This window comes from Papaver somniferum, chromosome 3 (genome assembly GCF_003573695.1).
Source record: "Papaver somniferum cultivar HN1 chromosome 3, ASM357369v1, whole genome shotgun sequence".
Taxonomy (NCBI): domain Eukaryota; kingdom Viridiplantae; phylum Streptophyta; class Magnoliopsida; order Ranunculales; family Papaveraceae; genus Papaver; species Papaver somniferum.
In genome coordinates, this window is record NC_039360.1 from 98,183,236 (window position 1) to 98,189,544 (window position 6,309).

At 36.8% G+C, this 6,309-nt stretch overlaps 1 long non-coding RNA gene across 1 annotated transcript; it reads right to left on the reverse strand.

Annotated features, from left to right (window-relative positions):
* Positions 1 to 4,834: 4,834 nt before the first annotated feature.
* LOC113361506 lies at positions 4,835 to 6,012 on the reverse strand. Its single transcript, XR_003365153.1, has 5 exons — positions 5,903 to 6,012; positions 5,766 to 5,814; positions 5,394 to 5,663; positions 4,994 to 5,315; positions 4,835 to 4,891 (listed from the first exon to the last, which is right to left on the reverse strand). It is a non-coding gene; the product is annotated as an uncharacterized LOC113361506 (long non-coding RNA).
* Between the last annotated feature and the right edge of the window lie 297 nt (positions 6,013 to 6,309).

A 6,309-nucleotide genomic window follows, 5' to 3' on the forward strand; every position in this document is an offset into this window, starting at 1 on the left:
TATAGTTTTGATCACTAACATTGACAAACATGCTTGATATAGCAACGCATGCGAGTTCGACCGAGCTCTGCTCTAACATCAACACTCTCTTCGCTTCCCTCCCTAAACCAGCCCTTCTCCTCCTCTTTGTGACCGAAGAAATCCGGAACGACCATTTCTTGGTTTAGGCCAGATTTGTACAGATTGATCTATCGAACCTAAAGTGCTCTCGTGCAATACATTTTTTTAGGGTTTAGATCTATTTCTCATTCACCCACCGAAATTACCAAAATCAGCAGAAACGATTTTCACCCATAAACAGTTACATATAGCTTTTAATTTTTAACCGGATTACATGTGATCAAACATGACCCGATTGTAGTCAATTTCCACTTTGCATAAACTCTTAAAATTCAAACTTAGTACATTGCGACGATAAACTAATACGGTGCCAGACTACCACATTGATCTTGTAATTGCATAAAAAGAAATTTCTCTATTTCTTAGTACGAGATTTCAACTATCAATGCGGCTTCAAAATGATAAAACGGCTCTCCTCTCCACCTGGTATAAGCATCAAGTGACGCAAACCTGTCGCCTTTGTACCTACCGAGAAACTCGTTGTACTTGGAGCACAATTTTTTAACGTGAATCGTCCTTGAACAAACGTGGGTTGGGTCATAATGATGGCATGGTGTTTTGTACTTATCGCCCATCTTTGGAATGAAAGGACCCAATGAAACATGGATCCAAAATATACTCTCATGTTGATGTTCTTCAGGGTGATCCTTGAGTATGTAACAATTTTTAAACCATTTGGTCACTTCCTCAACATCCTTTTCAATCTATGGTTTAATTGGAATTGGTCTTTACCTCGTTTCTTTGCCTTGAGTACGTTTTCTTCTTCCATCACAAAACTTGAGGATGATGTTGTACTTTGTTTGCTTCTTTTAAGTATGTCTTCAAATAAATTGGTAGTTGATGATGGTGGAGTAGTTCTTTTGCATCTTCTAAGTACACGCTCGAATGAATTGGTGGTAGTTGATTGAAAAAGCGGGGGTATGACAACCACACCCAATAATTCATTCGACAATCTGTATGGACTAAACTCCAATATAATTCCGAGAGCACCAACTTAAAGCGAGCTCAATCAATATATATGTCAACGAGCTTTATCTCTATTTCTCAATGCAATCAGCAAATCGAACAGATAGAAATCTGTGAGCCCGATTGATATGAGAAATAACTTGGACGGTACCAAAGATCAATGCGCCTCTTATATCCAACAAACAAGGTCAAATTTATTAACTGATTGAACTACGCACAATCTGTGATATTTTAATTATATAAACAAATATAATGCGAAAAAGAAATAACACAAACACCAAAAAAATTGTTAATGAGGAAACAACAAATGCAGAAAAACCTCGCCACCTAGTCCAGATTGGAACACCACACTGTATTAATCCGCTACAGACACTAGCCTACTGCGAGTTAACTACGAACTGGAATGTATTTGAGCCCTAACCAGGTCTCAACCGATTAAGGTACAGTCACGTTCCTTACACCTCCAGAACCACGTCGGATTCTGCGCACTTGATTCCCTTAGCTTTCTCACCCACAAATAAGAGTTTCAACTACCCAAAGCCGAAGACTTATAAACAAATATGTCTCCCACAAATAAGTCTATTCAGATAGATAAATCTGTCTCCCACAAAAGTACCTATGAAGTTTTGTTCCATCTTATGATAAATCAAGGTGAACAGGAACCGGTCTTATACTCCCGAAGAGCAACCTAGAAATATAAATCACATCACAATAACTTAACTATATGGTGGTAGAAGAAGTTACTGCGAAATCACAAAGTCTGAGACGAAAAACTTTGTGATTACTTTTTATATTTACATATCAGAGATAAATCTCGAGCAAATCTTAGAGAATATAATACTCAATACGATAGAACAAGTAAGGTCAGAATACGTAACTACAGAGAAAATAGTTGTATCTGGCTTCACGAATCCCAAAAGAAGTCTTCAAGTCATTAACCTAATTTGGTTTAGGAAAAAACTAGGTTAAAGGTGAATCGACTCTAGTACGCAACTATGGCACAGGAAAGTGTCGGGATTAGGTTTTCCAGTTGCTAGAGTTCTCCTTTATATAGTCTTTCAAATCAGGGTTTGCTTATAATCAAAGATAAGATAGCTTAGTAACAAAACATTTAATATTCACCGTTAGATGAAATCCTGATTTAAGATTCAAGCTAAGTCTGCTTAAAAATAAAGCAAATAATCTTAGCTTGTTACACACAAACGAAATATACCTTCATTTAAATATGGGTAGCGTACCTAAACGTGTACATTGAGTTGGATTCAATAACAATGAACCAAAGTTAGCCATATGAACACTTTTGTCTTAACCACGTTCATCTAACACTTCTAGATTAAATATGAGATCAATCAATCATGAAAGACAATCAAATGAATTTAATTCTGTTTATCCTAGAGTTGTTCCACTATCTCATAAAAATATATACGAAAAATTAAAACAAAATCAGATTAATTCGTAATTGTACAAAGTACTTATACAAGAATCAATTCATGAACATTAAGCCACGGTTTGCAAAGATGCATTCCTTAATTCATAAATGTTTTAGTTCATGAGTATGAGAATCATACTTATAACAAATTTTAGAACTTAACCACTGCGTTCGCTAACTAGATACACAAACAACAGCTCCGGACCTGGACCTTGGCCTTGTCCAGGCGTTCGCATACTAGGTACGCGACCAGCCGTCCCGTACCCAACTCAGGTGAAACCGTTCACATACTAAGTACGCAAACAAGGTTCCCAGACCTTTACAGTTAAAACCGTACGCATACTGGGTACACAAACAAGGTTTCCAGACCTGAATCATAACAATACAGTTCGCATACTAGGTATGCATACCGTGTTGTATCCAGACATGGTTATTTTTTCTAAACTCCCATTTCAATCATTGAAACATCCTTAGAAGACGACAATAGTTGTCTCACACAAACTATTAGCTTCAAGTAATTTTCAAGTGATCGAATGATCAATACAAAACTTTACAAGTCGAGATCAAATGATTGTCTCACACAAATCATGTAAGATGTTTCAAGGAAATTTTCACATGATCATCTTTTGACTTAATATTTAGTTTCCAACAAATAAATTGTTTCCGGCTAAACTCGGCAATAATAATGATGAAAATATTTAAAGCAAAAAACTTCCAACACATATTTTGAGAAATGGATAAGCGAGATAAACTCGTCTCGAGATATCAAATGTGTATAATATAAAAGTCTATATAGCTAAACGACTTAGTCTCATTAGGAGATATAATAAAATAGACTTCTGAGTGATAGATAAGTTTTAGTCTCCACATACCTTTTGTTGATGAAGTTCTTACAAGCTTTCCTCATTAGATCTTCGTCTTCAATAGATGAACGCCGTGAAGTATAAAGCTCAACTACACATTCTATCATAATCCGAGACATAGCTATAAGTAGACTAGAGATCAAGACTATAGTTTTGACCAACTATACTTGACGAATAAGCTTGAGATATCAACGCTTGCGAGTTCGACCAAGCAGTGCTCTAACATTGATGATGATGAACTTGACATCTTCGAATGAAAAAATGAACAATGGAGAAAAATTTCTTTGAATAAGGTAGTGTATGATAGAGAATGGGCTATACACAAGGGACCAACGACTATAATTTCAAAAAAAAAAATGTTTGCGGTAATAATCGGATTACATAGAGGCACATATAGTCTGATTGTGAATTTGGAATACCTTTCCATAATCGGTTTATATATGAGGCACACAAAGACCGATTCATGATTTCCGTACAAATCCAAACTTGAACCCAGAATCGGTTTATGTATGCATTGGCGTAACCGGTTGTGGTTGATGTTCATCACATCAACCCAGAATCGATTTACATAGGTGTATAATAAAAACCGATTCATGTTAACATGAACAACAACCGGTTTACGCTAATGCACACTTAAATCGATTATGGGTTGATTTTCCGAAAATTTGATGAGTAAATTTAAATTTAAGAGATTTAGAGTTAAATCATTATTGAGTTCCTCTTAAAAGGAATGGATTAAAGGGGTTTAACTCAATCACTTGAATTGTTTATTTTTCGTTAGAAAGAAATTCATAGGTCCCAACTCCCAAATAATCACACTACGCCCCGAATTAGCCAGGCAAATATGAGTGCCCAGCATAATTCAAGCAATTTTAGCCCTGTTTAACCCATTATAACCCATTTGCACCCCTTAAATATAAGCTGGTTGATGTCTCGCCCACCCATTCCTCAAATCCTGGCCCCACCTCTGGACTAGTTGGAACTGAGATTTGGGGAGCATTAGGTCAAACTGTATCTAAACCAGAAAATTAAAATTTCTTTACATATCACAACTCACTGACCCGAAAAAATTACACAAGCCTCTTAAGAACTCGTTTTTCATTTTCCCACCAATTCTGATATTTTGTTTCTGGAGAAGGGTTACAATTCATTCAAAGTTCACAATTCCATACATAATAGTTTCTTATTTAGAGAACATAAAATCTGCAGCACAAAAACCAGTGGCCACTATCCATAAAGTTGTTCTGTTTTCCAGCATGGTAGAATGGTTAATGATAATTTGGCACAATTGACTGTCATGCCTCTCCTGAAGGTGTGACATAAACTTTCATTTACAACGCCACCTCTCACGGCTTGAAGGAATTTTGATTCTGCCATCAATAAATACAAAAACTATTCAGTTAAGTCATGCATATAATGAAATTTACATCAAATTCTTTTTCTTGGTATGATATAAAACCTGAGGGGCTACTGATCCTCCCCATTGATTTATTCTAGATTTTGCCATCAGAGCCTGCAGGAAGATGAAAAAGAAGAAGAGAAGATTTCTTAACTTTAGAGTTATTGAAGAAGGATTGGGTCTATGAGGAAAAGGGAAAGAATTAGAGATAAGAACCTCTTTGTTCCAATCTGTGCCAAGGGTAATGCCAGTAAGAATCAAAGTTTGCAAGACAACTCCAGAAATCATCCCAATCCAAACTCCAGAAATCAAAGTTTGCAAGACAACTCCAGAAATCATCCCAATCAGTGAAACATTATATCTGGATCAGTCTCACATATAGGCGGTAGTTTTTGGTATATCATCATAGATGAGTTTACCTTCACACCCATGTCCAGATAAGAATCAAGTACGTATCCCAGTGGAAGACCGACAATATAGTAACATCCAACGTTCACATAGGCTATCAGCCATTGCCAACCAGCTCCTACTGCAACACCTGCAACATTAAGGCGAAGAAATGTTAGAGAGGAGAGAGGCAGACAGAGACCAAAGAAAGTCAGAGAGATGGTATAACCTGTCAAGACGGGTTGCACACTGTTGAGCAGCAATGTGAATGAGAAAATGATGGCAAGGTCGGAGACGACAGCGACAACTTCGGGATTATTTGTGAATGGGAGAGCATAAACATTTTTCAGAGCCAAGATAAGGATCATGAAAGCTATGCCAACCAATGTGGCAGACATCTGCCCTTGGTCTGCCTGCCCCAAGTTCATTAGAAATCCTCACACTAATTGCAGCATTGAACCCTAAGAATATCATGAATTCCCATCCACTCAGGTTTGTGCTGCCATTGGTATTCATGAACAATGTCAATACACATACCCGGAGCTAACATTTTCACATAGATTGCAGTAGTTACTAGTTACTACAAAATTTAATGACTCACCATATTGATATTGCAGCTACTGCTATAGCAGCGTTCTTTAATCGACCAGCTGCCACAACGAGAAACATCAGATACCAGAATTCAAGGCTGCATCAAACATGATTATCTAGTGCGTTTTAGAGAGGGACTGAGATTACCACACGACGATTAGATGATTAGAACACTGAAAAGCTAGATGCTAAGAGATCTTTCCAAACTCTGAGGAGATAGTTCTTTTTCTTTCTTCACCCTCCAAATAGATCATCAGCTTCTACTGATCGGGATCATCGTCCTGCCAACAACGACGGGTCAGTTATTTCCAAATAAAAAACAGATAAATTCTGCAAATCATCAACTAAATTCAAAGCAGTATGGAATATGGTTGTAATTCAATAGTTAATGCACAACCAATTAATGCGTAATACCATAATTCCAGATTAACAATAATTGTAAGTGAGAAAAGGTAATTCAATAGTGAATGTTTTAATTCCTTTATTTTGTACAATTCATCAAACTCACATACCTCATCATCAGCGTCCTCAGCATTCTAAGCATTCTTCTTTGC